This window comes from Antechinus flavipes, chromosome 2 (genome assembly GCF_016432865.1).
Source record: "Antechinus flavipes isolate AdamAnt ecotype Samford, QLD, Australia chromosome 2, AdamAnt_v2, whole genome shotgun sequence".
NCBI lineage: Eukaryota > Metazoa > Chordata > Mammalia > Dasyuromorphia > Dasyuridae > Antechinus > Antechinus flavipes.
In genome coordinates, this window is record NC_067399.1 from 371,877,722 (window position 1) to 371,896,862 (window position 19,141).

The following is a 19,141-nucleotide window of genomic DNA, read 5'->3' on the forward strand; positions in this document are numbered from 1 at the left end:
AATTGTAAACTTGTGGAATCTATTTTTATCTTTTTGTAGTTTAGGTAAACACAGGACTAGAAGGGACCTTAAAATGTACCTTGTCCATTCTGGAGAATAATTTGGAACTATGCCCAAAGAGCTGTAAAATTATGCATACCCTTTGATCCAGCAGTATCTATATTGGGTCTATATCCCATAGATCATAAAAGAGGAAAAGAAACCACAGGTGTAAAAATGTTTGTAGTATCTCTTTTTGTAATAGAAAAGAACTGGAAATTGACTAGATGCCATCAGATGAGGAATGGCTAAATAAGTTATGGTATGTGAATATAATGGAATATGATTGTTCTATAAGAAATGATGAGCAGGTTGATTTTAGAAAAGCCTGGAAAGAGTCACAACATTGGCAAATTGACGCTCTAGCATTCAAACACGGATCTTCCAATTCCAAAACTAGTGTTCCACCACACTACTCTGTTCTCCTATGCTTTGTAAATTATAAATATTAAAAAAACCTTGGAGATCATCATCATTGTCATCGTCATCATCCTCCTCGTTGTCATCTTTAGCTGAACAATGTCCTCCTGAAACCCTGGTGGTGCCCTATGGAGGAAAGAGTCCATGTGGGCAAATCTGAACCAAAATGGATCAGATTCTGGTGCTGCTTTCTGCTAAGTGGAATATACAGGGTCAAATTCTGTTATCTCTCCTAAAGGCAGCTGCCAGGCTCCTCCCATTACTAAGGCCAATTAAGCAGGTGCCTTGTTGCCTTCTGGGGAAATCTTCCCGGCTCCACCTCTCTAACCATGAACCCAGAACAAGAAGGAAAGTTCACAGAATAAAGCCTGTAGGACTGGATTAATAAACAACCACAGGACATGAGCATCAACCCTGAGCACCCAGTTTTGCAAAGACTGCTATGAAGAATCAAAAAAAAAAAAAAAAAAGAGAATTTCAGAGCTGGAAGGGACCACGAATATCAGAGAAAGTCAGGGATTTAGTATATCAAAGAGATTATCAAAGGTGAAAGGACATTTACAACCTAGAACATAATCAAGTATTAGAGTTAGAAAGAATGTGAATCCATAACATCCAGAAAATCAGAGTTGAAAGAATATTTAGAAATCATTTAGTCCAAACTAAGTGGATTTTTCAGATAAGGACAACTGAGTCATCACATGTCCCACGTTTATCAGAAAAAGTGAGATTACCTAATTTGCCAATTAATGCCTTTGTCATTCCTATACACCACTTCAAAGTGTGACAGAGGCACACAGAAATCATGAAGGTGTAAATGTATACAGTGTTAGAAGTGGTGGACTCTATCTCAGTGTAAGAATCTTTAGCATGACTGGCAACCATTGAAGGTACTACCTTGAGAAAAAAACATTTCAAGCAGAGTCAGTGCTCTGCTGAGCTGGCAGGTGCCCGAAGCTGGCTCTCACCAGTCTGGTGACGCCAGCTATCAGGGTTACAAAACTCTTGTGTCGGAAGGTAGCCAAGGACAGATGCCTAGCCGAGAGGGAAATTCCAGCCAGCACAGGTACTAGGGTGGGGCTGGCCTGAACTGTGGGGAGAATAGGTGGCCACCTTTGGAGTAGAATTTCAGGGGCACTGGGAGGGCAGGCACCAGGCCTTTCATTCCATAGTAAGAGCTCAGACTTAAAGCACAACTGCCCTGAGGGAAAGGTCACAGTACATAGAGGGCAATAGACACTAATATGGTGATTCGAAATCTGGGGTTCATGGACCCCCCCAAGGATTTCATGGATAGATTTGAGGGAGAGGAATGGGAGGGAATCACAATTTTAATTGAATACAATTAGTTTCCTTTGCAATTCTATGCATTAAATTTTATGCATTTAAAAATATCATTTTGAGAAGGATTTCACCAGATTGCCAAAAGGGTCCATTATACAAGAAATATATCCTTGCACTAAAGAATTGTTTCTTAATTTAAAGCTTTAATTTAATGCTAAAGATTAAAAGCTACAGTAGTATCAAGTCAAATGTGATTGACACAGAATTGTAAACTTGTGGAATCTATTTTTATCTTTTTGTAGTTTAGGTAAACACAGGACTAGAAGGGACCTTAAAATGTACCTTGTCCATTCTGGAGAATAATTTGGAACTATGCCCAAAGAGCTGTAAAATTATGCATACCCTTTGATCCAGCAGTATCTATATTGGGTCTATATCCCAGAGATCATAAAAGAGGAAAAGGAACCACAGGTGTAAAAATGTTTGTAGTATCTCTTTTTGTAATAGAAAAGAACTGGAAATTGACTAGATGCCATCAGATGAGGAATGGCTAAATAAGTTATGGTATGTGAATATAATGGAATATTATTGTTCTATAAGAAATGATGAGCAGGTTGATTTTAGAAAAGCCTGGAAAGAGTCACATAATTGGAAAAATAAAATAGTATTAAAAGGGAAAAAAAAGTATCTTATCCAAAATCTCATTTTACAGAAGAGGAAACTGAAGCTCAAGGAGTGACCTGTGAGCAGTGACAGTGGCAGAGGCAAATCTCCCATTGCTTTTTTTTTTTTTTAATTTTTATTTAATGATTACTTTATATTGACAGAATCCACGCCAGGGTAATTTTTTTTTACAACATTATCCCTTGCACTCGTTTCTTTTCCGATTTTTTTCCCCTCCCTCCCTCCACCCCCTCCCCTAGATGGCAAGCAGTCCTTTATATGTTGGATATGTTGCAGTATATCCTAGATACAATATATGTTGCAGAACCGAACAGTTCTCTTGTTGCATAGGGAGAATTGGATTCAGAAGGTATAAATAACCCGGAAGAAAAACAAAAATGCAGATAGTTCACATTCGTTTCCCAGTGTTCTTTCTTTGGGGTAGCTGCTTTTGTCCGTCATTTATCAATTGAAACTCAGTTAGGTCTCTTTGTCAAAGAAATCCACTTCCATCAGAATACATCCTCATACAATATCATTGTCGAAGTGTATAATGATCTCCTGGTTCTGCTCATTTCACTTAGCATCAGTTCATGTAAGTCTCGCCAGTCCTCTCTGTATTCATCCTGTTGGTCATTTCTTACAGAACAATAATATTCCATAACATTCATATACCACAATTTACCCAGCCATTCTCCAATTGATGGGCATCCATTCATTTTCCAGTTTCTAGCCACTACAAATAGGGCTGCTATAAATATTTTGGCACATACAAGTCCCTTTCCCTTCTTTAGTATCTCTTTGGGATATAAGCCCAATAGAAACACTGCTGGATCAAAGGGTATGCACAATTTGATAATTTTTTGGGCATAATTCCAGATTGCTCTCCAGAATGGTTGGATTCGTTCACAACTCCACCAACAATGCATTAGTGTCCCAGTTTTCCCCGCATCCCCTCCAACATTCATCATTATTTTTTCCTGTCATCTTAGCCAATCTGACAGGTGTGTAGTAGTATCTCAGAGTTGTCTTAATTTGCATTTCTCTGATCAATAATGATTTGGAACACTCTTTCATATGAATGGTAATAGTTTCAATTTCATCCTCTGAAAATTGTTCATATCCTTTGACCATTTATCAATTGGAGAATGGCTTGATTTCTTATAAATTTGAGTCAGTTCTCTATATATTTTGGAAATGAGGCCTTTATCAGAACCTTTAACTGTGAAGATGTTTTCCCAGTTTGTTGCTTCCCTTCTAATCTTGTTTGCATTAGTTTTGTTTGTACAAAGGCTTTTTAATTTGATGTAATCAAAATTTTCTATTTTGTGATCAGTAATGGCCTCTAGTTCATCTTTGGTCACAAATTTCTTTCTCCTCCACAAGTCTGAGAGATAAACTATTCTATGTTCCTCTAATTTATTTATAATCTCATTCTTTATGCCTAGGTCATGGACCCATTTTGATCTTATCTTGGTATATGGTGTTAAGTGTGGGTCCATGCCTAATTTCTGCCATACTAATTTTCAATTATCCCAGCAGTTTTTATCAAATAATGAATTCTTTTCCCAGAAGTTAGGGGCTTTGGGTTTGTCAAACACTAGATTGCTATAGTTGACTATTCTGTCTTGTGAACCTAACCTTTTCCACTGATCCACTAATCTATTTCTTAGCCAATACCAAATGGTTTTGGTGACTGCTGCTTTATAATATAATTTTAGATCAGGTATAGCTAGGACACCTTCATTTGATTTTTTTTTCATTAATTCCCTTGAGATTCTCGGCAGAGGCAAATCTCATCCACAGGTGTCATGATTTCTTTTAACTTTTATGGGATTACTCCAAAGATTCTTAATTTGTGGGTTGACTGATGGACATAAGTAACTTAAGAATAATATTTGATAAAAAGTACCAAGATCCTTCTTGAAAGTATGTTTTATTAGAAGTGAGGGAAAAGACAGTATAATTATGATTCTCATTATTTCTCACATCTCTAGTGCATTTAAAGTTTATAAAGAGTATTTACAGGCTTTACTTCACGTGATTGCCCTACAATAACTCTGTGAACTAAGTAGGAAAGGAATGACCATGCCCACTTTTATGGATGAGAAAACTAAGGCTCGTGACTTATAAAAGGTTACACAGGTAGAAAGTGGAAAGGGAGAATCTCTCTGTCCAGTAGCCTTTCTGAAGAAATATGGGATTCTTTTTCTGTGCCTATGGAGGATGTAAGAAACACCACTAGGAATGGGAAAGAGTCTTGAGAGAGGTACAAAAAGATGGGAATGAATAAAAATTGCGTCAAACTTGACAGATTCCAGAGTGGAATAATCTAGTCCTACTTCCTTTTTAACACAATATGGTGCAAAGAATTCTGGACTTGAAATCAGGAAAAATCAGTTTGAGTTCCAGACAGGACCCACCTTTTGGAGCTTCCTCTTTTACAAAAGGAGACTATTACACTTGCATTATCTATATCAAAGGGTGCTTATGGGGAAATCACTTAACAGTCTTGATTATCAAAATAACCTTCACTAAAATCTGCTTTTTCTTCCTAATCATGGTGTGGAGGTAACCTTGGGTTTACCAGGGAAGCAGAAGCTCTGTCAGAACATGTGCCCAAGGGGTGGATGCCCATTAATTGGGGAATGGCTGAACAAGTTGTGGTACATGAAGGTAATGGAATATTATTGTTCTATAAAAAAATTGATGAACAAGCTGATTATACAAAGGCCTGGAAAGATTTACATGAACTGATGCTGAGTGAAACAAGCCGAACCAGCAATACACAATAATAGCAAAAATGTGCAACGATCAACTATGAAAGACTTGGTTCTTCTCAGTAGTTCAGTGATCCAAAACAATCCTAATTGACTGAACAGAAAATGCCAGAACTAAGGAGATTGAATGTAAATCAACACATATTAAGTTCACTTCTTTTTTCTGTTTTTCTTTAAATCTCTCCCATGGTTTTTCTCTTTTATCTGATTTTTCTCTTCCAATATAATTCATAAAACAATGTATATTAAAAATAAATAAACTAAAAAAAAAAAAAAAAGGAACACATGCCCAAGCTGAAAAGGTTTCCAGTATCTATCAGGTGAGCGGCAGAGAGTCCATCCATCATCCTTTGAGGACCAGAAAAATTCATCCCAAATGAACTAGGGACCAGATGGCAGACTAGGCTATAGATACTCAAGAAACTATCTACCAAAGGATGGAGAAATTCTAAACTGGGTTGATGAAAATGTGCATGCATAAAATCATAGATCCTTACAGTATGAAATATTATATATTATTACTGTTGCTATAAAATATTGTTATTATTAATAATATAGTATTTGGAGGGGGTCTGCATATGTTGTTGAATTATTTCAATAATGTCTAACTCTTCATGATTCTATTTATGGCAAAGATACTAGAATGGTTTACCATTTCCTTCTCCAGCTCATTTTATAGATGAGGAAACTGAGATAAAGAAGGTCACACAATTAGTAAGTGTTTGAGGCTGGATCTGAATTCAGGAAGATAAATCTCCCTGACTCTAGACCCAGCACTCTAAATACACCACCACTTGGCTGCTCTCCTCTTACATATATTCCCCTCAAAAAAGCCACAGTAAAATCAAAGTATTCTGCAGATGCAAATTCACTCAAAATAGTAGATGAAAAGCCATCACCAGTGTATTTATTTTTGTTAGTGAACCAAAGGACATATTTAATTCAAAGCAAATGCATTTAATAAAACCTTAAGTAAAAAAGAAAAAGTAAAAAAGAATTAGAACATTCACCCCATAAAGCTCAGACATAGTCCTCTGTGTGTGTGTGTGTGTGTGTGTGTGTGTACACATATATATGCCATCAAAGGGAAGAGTGAACATGCTGAGGGATATGCAAGATAAACAAATATGTAGAAAGCAGAGGCTACATATCAAGGTGTCATGGGCCAGAACTTGAAACAAGATTGAGAGATAATGCTTATGTATTTAGTTCACACCTTTAAGAGAATTTACACATTAGAGTTCACACCTTTAAGAGTTCACATCTCTAAAAGAACATATAAAAGGATAAGCTTTTGTCCTAGGACTCCCGGAGATTCAGAGCCAGGATTCAGTGGGAAGATTCACAAGTCCAGGAGATTTACAAGTCAGAAGGACAAGCCCACTAGAGGAGGAGCCCACTCTCGAAGGCAAGACAGATTCATTCCATATATCACCTTTGTGCTGGCTGGAGGCTTTGGAGTCAGAGTTGAACTAGAGACAGAAGCTGGAAGAACTAAAGGACTAGCAACAAGAGCTCTCAGAACCAAGGAGAGAGATAGGCCTCTAAGAAAACTAACTGGGTTATTTTGGAAGAGACAATAAAGGACTGGACTTTAACAGCTGGGGGCATTTCAGGTGATTATTGATCTAAACTGAAAGGAAGGCTGCCTCCAGAAGCTCCCCAAGAAACCTGCTCCCAGAGAACATCATATTTAAGAGAAGAAAACATTACATCAAGGGATAAACATGTGGCCAAGGCACACACATAATATCAGGATACATGTGTGGATTGACAACTCAAGCCTCCGGTGCTGCAAAGCCAACCATATCTTCTGATAATATTGCTATACTGCTCCACACTGGACCTGCTGTCTATTGCTCAGGATATATTTATTGGTTTCATGATTGCCAATTTTCTCTGTTACCAGCTGCTTAGCTTTATCTGTAAAGGACACAGACTGTACATTTTGATTACTATTAGGGAAGGTGTGACAATTGGAAATTTTCTTTCTGATACTTACAGATAGCTATTTAATCCTAGTTAAGGTTAAAAACTACCACACCCAACCAATTGCCTAAGAACAACAGGCAGACCAGTACCCTGAGGATAAGATTATATATTTTCTTCACTCACTTTCTCAAGGGACAAAGTCTTTATATGATTTAGGGCTTTCCTAAGAGATTAAAAAAGGGGGTGGGGAAAAGATCTATGTGTACACAATTATAGCATTCTTCTTGTGGTGGCAGAGTTGGAAACTGAAGAGACACCCATCAATTGGGGAATGGCCAAACAAGTTGTGATATATGATTATGATAGAAAATTGTGTTATATAAAAAAAAAGGATGAATAGGGGGCAACTATGTGGTACAGGGTATAGACCACTGGCCCTGAAGTCAGAGGATCTGAGTTCAAATTCATCCTCAAATATTTGATACTTCCTGAAAGAGATATATTTCTTTCATAATATAACTAAAAAGGAAATATTTTACATGACTTCACATATATAATCTATGTCAAATTGCTTGCCTTCTCAAAGAGGGAGAGAATTTGAAACTCAAAACTTTTAAAAATTAGTATTAAAAATCATTTTTATATGTAATGGGGAAAAAACTTAAGAAAAAGAAAGCCCCCTTTAAATCTCAATCATGCTCTCTTTTTTAATTTAAAATTTTTTGAATAAATAAATATTTTCAATCACTCTCACTCCCTTTTACCCTTTCCATCAAAAACAAAACAAAAAACAAAGAAAAAAAAATCCCTGTAACAAATATCTATAGTTTAGCACAATAAATTGCCATATTGGCCATGTCAGAGAATGTTTTTCCTTTTACATATTTAGCTCATCATCTCTCAGTCAGGAAGTAAGCAGCATTCTTTATCACTGGTTCTCTGGAATTATGGTTGATGATTATGGTGATATAAATCTGCTGCTCACTGTATCAGTCCACAGAAGTCTTCCCAGATTTGTCTGAAAGAATTCTTTTGATCAGTTTTTTTGGCACAACAGCATTCCCACTGCATTCCAAACCATGATTAATTCAGTTATTTCCCAAATGATGGTTCTTTCCCTAGCTTCTCAGTCACCTAAGTTTCCACTTCTCTCACAAAAAGTATTGTTATAAATATTTTTGCAAACAGGAGAACTCTTCCTCTTCGTTTGAGTTCTTTAGGGTATGGACTTGGTGTGCACAGTTTAATGATTTTTTAAGGCATATTTCCTCTCAAAAATTTTGGGGAGCTGTCTTCTAACAAACTGCAAAGGACTGTGTGGTTCTGAGTTATTCACACAGTCAGTCCTTCTTGATCCTTTGGGTCTTGTCATGCAAATAAATTCCAAACAGGTACAAGTCATAAGGGAGACATCAAGGTCATTTTTCTCCACTGTCCATGCCTGAATTCTTGCTTTCAAATTTATCTCACAACAAATCCCAGATTTGGAGTAGTGATACATGGCAGAAATAACAATCCACATTGCCACAAGGGAAAGGGAAGGAGAGAAGAAAAAGGCATTTATTAAGCACCTACTATGTTTCAGGCAAGTAATTACATGGTGCAGTCTGTGTAGCACTTGATACAGTGCTAGAACTGGAATCAGAAAGACCTGAGTTCAAATTTGATGAATTCAGACATTTACTAGCCATGTAACCTTCAGCAAGTCACTCAACCCCGCTTCAGTTTCCTCATCTGTAAAATTAGATGGAGAAAGAAATGGCAAATTACTAAAGTATCCTTGCCAAGAAAGTAAAAATTGGGGTCTCAGAGAGTAACTGAAAAGGCTCAATAGAAACAACAAATGTCCCAGGCACTGAGCTAAGTAAGCTCTTTACAAATACTAATTGTAAAGCACTTAGTATAATAACCAATATACAGTAATATAAATGTCAATTATTATTATTGATATTGTTAGCATAATCCTTTGATCCTCTCAAGAACCCTGGGAGATAGGCACTATTATTATCCCAAACATTTTACAGTTAAGGAAACCAAGTCAGATAGAGATAGCACAGGATCACACAATTAGAAAGTGTCTGAGACTGAATTTGAACTCAGGTCTTCCTGATTCCAGGCTTGGCATTCTACCTTCCTGTATTATTTACCTGCCATGGTTTGCAAGATATAGAAAAAAGTATAAGTATCATCTCTATTTAATAGATGAAGAAATTGAGACCTCTCCAAGGTCAACTGCAACAATTAATATAAGTTTAAAAAAAATTATAGTGTCCCAGAGAGTCCAAGTAGCTAATATAAAATAAACCAGTATCAGTGGAAAAAGAAATTAAAAGTAAAAACAAAAACAAAATTCCAATCCCAAAAACTAATAACAAAAAAATAACCTTGAAGAAAGAGAAAGTGGGAAATTTCTTATGGCCTGTAAAATCACAACACAATGAACATACAAGATGGAACATTAATGAAATGGAGAGCTAGAACATGAGAGAGAATGAATGAAAGGACACTTCCATCAATTTGTGGAAACTTCCCTGCCAACTGTGAAGCCATGGACTAATGGTTAAATGCTTAATGAATTATTTCTAAATGCCTTTAACTTCTTCTCTGATTCAAGCTCAATGCCATCATTCATAACAGAAAACATTGCAGACTGATGGGCAAAAGAAGAGGGATACAAGGGGCCCCTCCAAATATAGGTCAATTGTATGCTTGCATTCTTTATACAGAGCATTCGTTGCTTGTCTCTTGCCCTGCCCCATCTCTTCCTCCCTTCCCTACCTCTGCTTTAATGTTATGATGTGTTATTTTCTTCTTCAGCTCATTTGATTGATGAAGAAGCTGAGCCAAATAGGACTAAGTAATTTATGGGTTATAGCACTTACCCAGGGTCACACAACTAGTAAGAGTCTGAGGATAGATTTGAACTCAGGAATCTTCCTGACTCCAGACCCAGCTCTGTGTCACCTCCCTCCATCCCCAAACCCATGAACATAATAAAATTATACATTGGCAAAAAGGTTGTACCAAAAATTCATAAGGGTATAAACAGTAACTTGTTATGGAGTCAGTGATTAGTAAGGATGCCACCTAGAAATGCTTCATCATTTACTTCCTTGCTACTGGTTATTGTGAAGCCTCCAACTCAGTTCTGCCTTTGAGGTGGAATGGTAGAGAGCATGGAACTTGGCGTTAGGAAGAGTCAAGTTCAAATCCAGTCTTAGACATGAGCTATGTGACCTTGGGTCTTTCTTTCCCAGTTTCCTCCTCCATAAAGTGAAAATGTTATTAATATCTACCTTCTTAGGTTATTGTGAAGATAAAGTGAAATATTTATGTAAAACACTTTGCAAGTCTTAAAATGCTATATAAATGACAGCTATGATTATTATGTGAGGTAGCTAGTTGGCACCATAGTGCCTATAGCAAAAAGACTCATCTTCCTAAGTTCAAATCCAGCCTCAGACATTAGCTATATGACCCTAGGCAAATCACTTAACTGTGCCTCAGTTTCCACATCTGTAAAATGAACACACACTATCTTTGCTTAGATCACCCAAAATGTAGTCACAAAAAGTTTGAAGCAAACCAATAAATATATTAAAAATATATAGATCCAAATATTGTGAAAACACTAAAGCATTTGATGTCACATAAAACACTGTGTTCTATTTCAAATATGGCACCAACACAATAATGGTAAGAATAATTGACATAAAAATTCCATTTTCAAGGGTGAGAGTTTAAGCCTATTATTGTTGTACTTAGCCTTAAATTCAAATAAGACTTTCAAGTCCAAGAAGGATCATATTAATCACTTGAGATATATGAATGACAGAAAGTTTGTGGCCCCAGTCAAATTTATAATAAGCAGTTACTTTTTCTTGTGGATACCATCTCCAAAATTATCAAAATGCCATTTGGACTTAATAAGGAGAAATTTTAATGAATGCCAAATAAGAATAGAGACTAAAAACTTTGAACTTCAATATAAAGATGAAATTAAACCAAAGACTGAAAGCAATATTTATCAAATTTACCTTGCCCTTCTCCAAATAAAGCTATCAGGAAAAAAGTAGAAGTTGTGTCTATTAAGAGATTAACTGACATCCTGAAGTCAAAGTTTAAAGAGAACAACACAGGGCAGTGAACACCTATATAAAAGTAGTCTTAACACATACCTTTGGCATGGTAAAAATGAGTTACGAAAGACTTAGGTTTCCACACAAAAATATGTGCAATGTTAATGAGACACAGAGCTTAACATCTCTAAGCAGTGCTAGAAAGATGAACACATCCTTGTCAAAAATGAAGAGGGCTGATAAACGTTCTAAGAATACACGATAAACAGGTTTACAATTTTACAGGAATACTTTTAGAACAAAAGGACCTCACTCCACAGAGCAATTGTAAAGAATGATAATACATTTTGCCCCTGATTTTGTGAAGAGTAGACAAAAGTAATTCAGAATGTATGAAACAGCTAAGATATTTAATGAAAGGAATCCAAAAATGTTTCATGGGTGGCACCCACATAAATTCAATCAACAAGTTTTAACAAAGAAATATTGAAGGAATGAGACTCATTTAGAGAAAAGAAGGGGTTTATGATAGTGATTGAGGATTAGGACACTGCCACTAGAAATTAGAGAAAGTTTATCTTAAGGAACTTGGACTTATTAATTAATCCAGATCTTGAAACAAACTAGTAGGAACTATGGAACATATCACTGCAGGTTGCAAAAATTTAGTTTACTTTCTACCTGATACTTGAAAGATAATATCTAGTGGCTAAGATTATATACCAGGAACTCAGTATCCCTTATAAACTAATACATGAAAATCTCTATATTACAAATAAGATCCTCCCAAATGCTTTGGAGAATTCATCAGATAAACTGTACTGGAATGGGAGCAATATTCCATACAGAACTTTGCCAACAACCTCCCAAACATAACACTGATTCATAAAAACTTAAGAATAATGTTTTTAATATATGTTTCCATAAAAACATGCTCATAATTTTTAAACTATATAAAATGAAAAGGTTTCTCCCTAGTGGGAGAAATTAAAACTTTATAGGGACAGGAGGAGATACATGTCATCCCTGCAATCCTTTCTGATACTGAAATTGTCCCAAAGATGTTTTCAGTGAGTCTTACAGAAGATGAGATATAGGCTAATGCTTTTATTCAGTTACCAAAAACCATAACAAAACTGGAAAAGTCAGTTCATCTATCTGTGCAATAGTCTAAAGAACATTAAACATACAAGAAAAATAGTAGAATATTAGACTATTCTTATCAGAGGTATAGATGGAGTACTATGCAAAGTGTGAAGAATCCCTTTTAAATTGGGAAAATCAAGGAAAACTTCATGAAAAAAGTAATATTTGAACCAGATCTTGAAGAGTGTGAAAGAGTTCAACAGACAGTGATGAGGCAGGTAGGTGACACAGTTGAAATCCTTCCTCAGAGACCTATTAACTGTGATCCTGAGCAAGTCATCTAATCTCAATTACCTAGACAAAACAAAACAAAACAAAAAAAAAAAAAAACCGAAACAAAAAAACTCAACCTAGATAGTGAAGATGCATTTTAAGTGGATGAAACAATGTAAACAAAAGCATGGAATGGGAAATTATAAATCATGTCTAAGTAAGTACTAACATTTACGGTTTGGCTAAGGGGGCAAGAGTGCATGGAATTCAGGAGAGGGGCTATTGAGATGCCTAATGAAAATAATAAGTTGGAGTCAGATTGTGTAGGGCTTTTAAACACCAAGTGGAGGGGTTTAGATTTAATCTTTTGGGCAATATAGAGCTACTGGAAGTTTTTGAAGGGAGAAATGATGATCAGATTTGTACAAATGAAAATGACTCTGACATTGTATGTGGAATGGATTAGAGAAGGAAAGATTAGGCAGGTGGATGAATTAAGTGGCTCTTTATATATTTAGATATTCTTATAGAATTTTATAAACAGATATCCTTTACCAAGTAACCTTACAATTCCCATTCATTCATTTTTTTTAATAGGTAAAGGAAATTGAGGGACAAAATCAGCTGTGAGTAAACAGGCCAGGAAAATACTTAATACATTCAGTTTTCTTGATCCAAGTCTGATCCAGAATTCTGCTGCTCTCACCACCAAGGTTAAAAAAAATGTCTACCATTAACTAGGCAGTCTTCTGCAGGGATATAGCATGGGCTGAATCTGCAGGACATTCTATTAAAAGTTCTCCATGTCATGACTTCTCTTAGAAAAGCATAAGGCCTGATTATGATCTGCCCTCTTCTTTCTTCAAGGAGCATGCTACATCATGACATTCCTTCCTGTCTCCAGAAGGTCTGATCCCTAAATTCTCAAATCTGGGAAGTCTCTTATAAACTTTTGAGCATGGGCTAAGGTGACATACACATCTGTTCCAGCAGGTCACTCAGGATGCTATCATTTTGTGAGTTTGTACAACCTAGGAAATCTCTCTGCACTCACTAGACACCTAAATTTTATGCTGCCATGGGAATTAAAAACCTCCTTCCCTTCCTTGTAGGTTTGAGGTTCAAGATCATTGTCTGTAATCTACCATATCAGGCTCAATCCGTGTCTACCTCTATCATGGACTTCTGCCATTTGTCACCAATCATTGATCCTGAGAATAGATGGAAGAAGGAAACTAGGCATGAACGCAGATTCTCTACTCTCTCCAGAAGGCAGGTCTACTTTTCTGAGATCTGGGTCTGGATGTCTGAAAGAGAGCTCATCTCTGGGTAAGTACTTCATTGATAATTGAATCTATCAACCTGTTTCAACCAATTGTCTGAAATTTCCTGTGTGATAGTGGTCATGATATATCTTAAGCAGTTGACCCTTAGGTGCTTCCAAACAGAGGACCATGTCCTGAGATCTTGTCAAGTTGATTGGGATCTCATCTAATGGATAACTTTTCTCCCCCTTTGCATTAAAATTTTTTTCTTTTTTTTTTTTAAGTAATTATAACTTTTTATTGACAGAGCCCATGCCTGGGTAATTTTTTACAACATTATCTCTTGCACCCACTTCTTTTCCTACTTTTTCCCCTCCCTTCTTCCCCTCCCCCAGATGGCAAGCAGTCCTATACATGTTAAATATGTAACAGTATATCCTAGATACAATATCTATATGCAGAGCCAAACAGTTCTCTTGTTGCACAGGAAGAATTGGATTCAGAAGTTAAAAATAATCTGGGAAGAAAAACCAAAATGTAAACAGTTTACATTCATTTCCCAGTGTTCTTTCTTTGGGTGGTAGCTGCTTCTGTCCATTATTGATCAACTGGAACTGAATTAGAACTTCTCTTTATCAAAGAAATTTACTTCCATCAGAATACATCCTCATACAGTATCGTTGTTGAAGTATATAATGATCTCCTGGTTCTGCTCATTTCACTTAGCATCAGTTCATATAAGTATCTCCAAGCCTCTCTGTATTCATCCTGCTGGTCATTTCTTACAGAACAATAATATTCCATAACATTCATATATCACAATTTACTCAACCATTCTCCAATTGATGGGTATCCATTCATTTTCCAGCTTCTAGCCACTACAAACAGGGCTGCCACAAACATTTTGGCACATACAGGTCCCTTTCCCTTCTTTAGTATCTCTTTGGGATATAAGCCCAGAAGTAACACTGCAGGATCAAAGGGTATGCACAGTTTGATAACTTTTTGGGCATAATTCCAGATTGCTCTCCAGAATGGTTGGATTTGTTCACCACTCCACCAACAATGCATCAATATCCCAATTTTCCTGCATCCCCTCCAACATTTGTCATTATTTTTTCCTGTCACCTTAGCCAATCTGACAGGTGTATAGTGGTATCTCAGAGTTGTCTTAATTTGCATTTCTCTGATTAATAATGACTTGGAGCATCTTTTCATATGGCTAGAAATAGTTTCAATTTCATAATCTGAAAATTGTCTGTTCATATCCTTTGACCATTTATCAGTTGGAAAATGGCTTGATTGCTTATAAATTAGAGTCAATTCTCTATAAATTTTGGAAATGAGGCCTTTATCAGAACCTTTAATTGTGAGAATGTTTTCCCAGTTTGTTGCTTTCCTTCTAATCTTATTTGCATTACTTTTGTTTAAACAAAGGGTTTTAATTTGATGTAATCAAAATTTTCTATTTTGTGATCAATAATGATCTCTAGTTCATCTTTGGTCACAAATTTCTTCCTCCTCCACAAATCTGAGAGACAAACTATCCGTGTTCTTCTAATTTATTTATAATCTCATTATTTATGCCTAAATCATGGACCTATTTTGATTTTATCTTGGTTTATGGTGTTAAGTGTGGGTCCTACATTAAATTTTTAAAAATGTTTTTCATTCCTCTAATAAATTGTGTCAAAGAAACATTGTTAAGGACAATAAGTCAGTAAAGGAAAATTGCTCTGAGAAATGTATGATGAACAGGATTCTAGATTTTAGATCATTAATTCTTCAGTTGCCAAATCTTATCAATTCTACTTTCTCGACAGCTCTTGTTTTTGATACTGGCAACCCCATGGTACAGGTCCTCATCATCTTATACTTGAACTATTGCAGTGGTCTTCAAGTTAACCTTTCTATCTCAAATCTTTGTTTAATCCAGTTAATCATCTCACTAATCTGTCAAATTGGTCTTCCTAAAACACAAGTCTGACTATATCAAATCTCCTTTCTCATTTGATAAGTTCCTGTGGCTTCCTATTGCTTCCAGGATCAAAGGAGATCCTATGTCTGGCTTTTTTGAGGGGGTAGAGAGAGAGGCAGTCTAGGATAATTGACTTGCCCAATGTATGTTATCTCCCCCAATTAGAATGTGAACTCCACAAAAGTGGGTTTTTTTCTCAATTGTTTATTTGTATCCCTAAAACTTTGCGCAATGCTTGATTTCTAGAACTTAATTTTTTTTTTTTTGCATTCATTCATTCATTCATTCTTCTGAAGTATCCTGTACAGGCAAAGCAAGAGCAGAAATTATTTAAACTCCAATAACATTAAAAAGTTTGCTTAATGGTACTATATACTGAGTGGTAAGAATTAACACATGACAAGGCATTGATAAATGTTTGTTGAATTGAACTGAAAAAAATGACACTTGCACTGAGCCCTAAAGGATGGACAGAATTATGCGGTGAATTAATACTAAATGAAGTGAGCAGAACCAAGAGAACATTGTACACAGCAATAAAAGATTATGTGATGATCAACTCTGTTAGACTTGGCTCTTTTCAACAATGGGATGATTCATGTCAATTCCAATAGACTAATAATGGAAAGTGCCATCCACATCCAGAGGGAGAACCACAGACTGAAGGTGGATCAAATCATAGGATTTATATCTTTTGTTGTTGTTGTTTGCTTGTTTTTTTTTTCTTTCTTGTGATTTTGTCCTTTTGATCTGATTTTTCTTGTGTAGCATGATGAATATGGAAACATGTTTAGAAGAATTGTACATATTTAACATATCAAATTGCTATCTAGGGAAGCAGGGTAGGGAGAAAAAGAAAAATTTGGAAAACAAGATTTTGGAACGGTAAATGCTGAAAACTATCTTTGCATATATTTGGAAAAATAAAATACTATTTTAAAAAGTTGCATGTGGAATGATTGCTCTAATTGTGGGTCACTATTTCATAAATTTAACCAGCCAATTCATGCCCTCAGTACTTTCTCTAGAAGAGAGACACAAGGAAGTTGGGAGTTTGGAGAGGGAATCATAGGATCATACTTCAAATATGGACTTGGAATCAATTAATCCAAGCTTCTCATTTTACAGATGAGGAAACTAGGGCAAGTGACTTGCTCAAAATCACACAGGTTTTAAGTATCAGAGAAGGGATTTGAACTCAAGTGCTCTGATTACAGAGGCAAGTACTTTCCCCCCTATACCAGACAACCAAGGGACATGTTCCATGCATGTTCCATTGATAGGCAACATTATGGATAAACTCTCTGTGGCAAACCTATAGAAGGACAAAAGAAACAAAGATGAGTTCCATTTGATACCTTTGGTAGGAATAACCATATTGATGAGTTGGAGCTACTTTTTCAAAGACCTATCCATTAAAAGACTTAAGTATTAATCCACTTGTTCCCAGGAGGAAGAACTAAAAGTATATAAGTCCCAGAGAAGTACATTTAGATTTGATATAAGGAAAAAGTAACTAAGTGTCTTAGCTATTCAAAAGGGAAAAAGCTATCTTGGGGATGATGGGATCCCCTTCACTAGAGATCTTCAAGACAAGCCTGAATGGCCACTTGTCATTTATATTGTGGAAGAAATTGTTATCCAGGTATGGATTAGCCCATGTGATCCCCGAGTTTCCTTTCAAATCTGACATTCTGTGTTCTGTGATTCTGATTCTGACATTAATTTGATGCTTGGGAAAGTCCATTCCTCTCCCTTGGTCTCAATTCCTTCCTCATAAAATTAGAATTGTCTTAGATGATTTTTAGTCTTTTAATTCTAATATTATCATCTTCTTTCAACTGTGGTGTTCAATAAATCCAACTAAAGCATTAAAAGAACTTTAATGTTTTTCTTTGTTTGCTATCCCAGGCTGTCATAAATACAAAAGAGAAAGAATGCTCCAACCTCATCGCTCCTTTTCCAAGTGTTTCTTGTAAATTTAGATGAACTGAAATGCTAGAAGAAACAATAGGGTAACAGTTCTCAATAGGCGATTTACTACCAATTAAAAATTGCAAGTGGATGATATGGCCCCTTGGCTGTAGTACAATTCTATCTTCTCAAAAGCAAAGGAACTTTTTAAAAAAGTCATGATTATTTTTTTAGTCTCAGCATGTATATTAGCATGAAATGCTTAATCCATGGCCCTCTTAACTCTGGAGAAGAGATCAGACTTAGAAAGGAAGAGATTATAAATAGTTACTGTCTGTCAACATATTTTCACATATAGATTGGGAAAATAGTCAGCATAAGGTAATAAATGCATAATGCAATCAGTCTCCTTCTAAGTAAGCATTTTTGCCTGTCATCCTGTGGTGGAAATTGAACTGGTAGGGAATTTAGGAGATAGAGCTTCAGTCCTAGCTCTATTGCAGCATATGTCTAAATTTGGTATAGTCAGGATGGATTGGAGCCAACTCAAGCCTACTTGACAGAGTAAATTTTTAAATTTTCATTGTAAGCACATATACCTAGAAAACTGGGAAAACTACAAATTAGGGCTTGATTTGCTGTTGTTCATTCCCTAAACTTAAAAAAAAAAAGGGGGGGAGTTGGAGAAAATGCTAATAATGCAGATTAAATTTAAAAATGTGTAGTAAATGCCTATTAGTTGGAGAATGACTAAATAAGTTATGATATATGAAAGTAATAGAATAGTATTGATCTATAAAAAATGATGAGCAGGTTGATTTCAGAAAAGCTTGGAAAGATTTATACAAACTGATGCTGAGTGAAGTGTACAGAACCAAGAGAACATTGTACACAGAAACAAGAGATTGTGTGATGATCAACTATAATAGCCTTGTCTCCTCTTAGCAATGTGGTGATCCAAAACAATTTCAATAAACTTTGAATGGAAAATGCCATCCACATCCAGAGAAAGAACTATGGAGATTAAAGCATACTAGTTCCTTTTTTCTTCTTTTTTCTTTCTTGTGATTTTTCCTCTTTTGTTCTGATTTTTCTCTCACAACATGACTCATATGGGAATATGTAAAAAATGAATGTAGTTAGTATTTTCACCTTTTGTGTTGTTGTTTGCTTGCTTGTTTTTTTTCTTATTTTTTCCTTTTCGATCTGATTTTTCTTGTGTAACATGATAAATGTAGAAATCTGTTTAGAAAAATTGCAAATGTTTAACTACATTGGATCACTTGTTGTCTAGGGGGAGGGGGAGATGGGAAGGAAGGGAAAAAATATGGAACACATATTGGTTTTGCAAAGGTGAATGTTGAAAACAATCTGCATATATTTTGAAAAAGAAAAAGCTATTGTAAAAAAGTGAATGTACATATATAA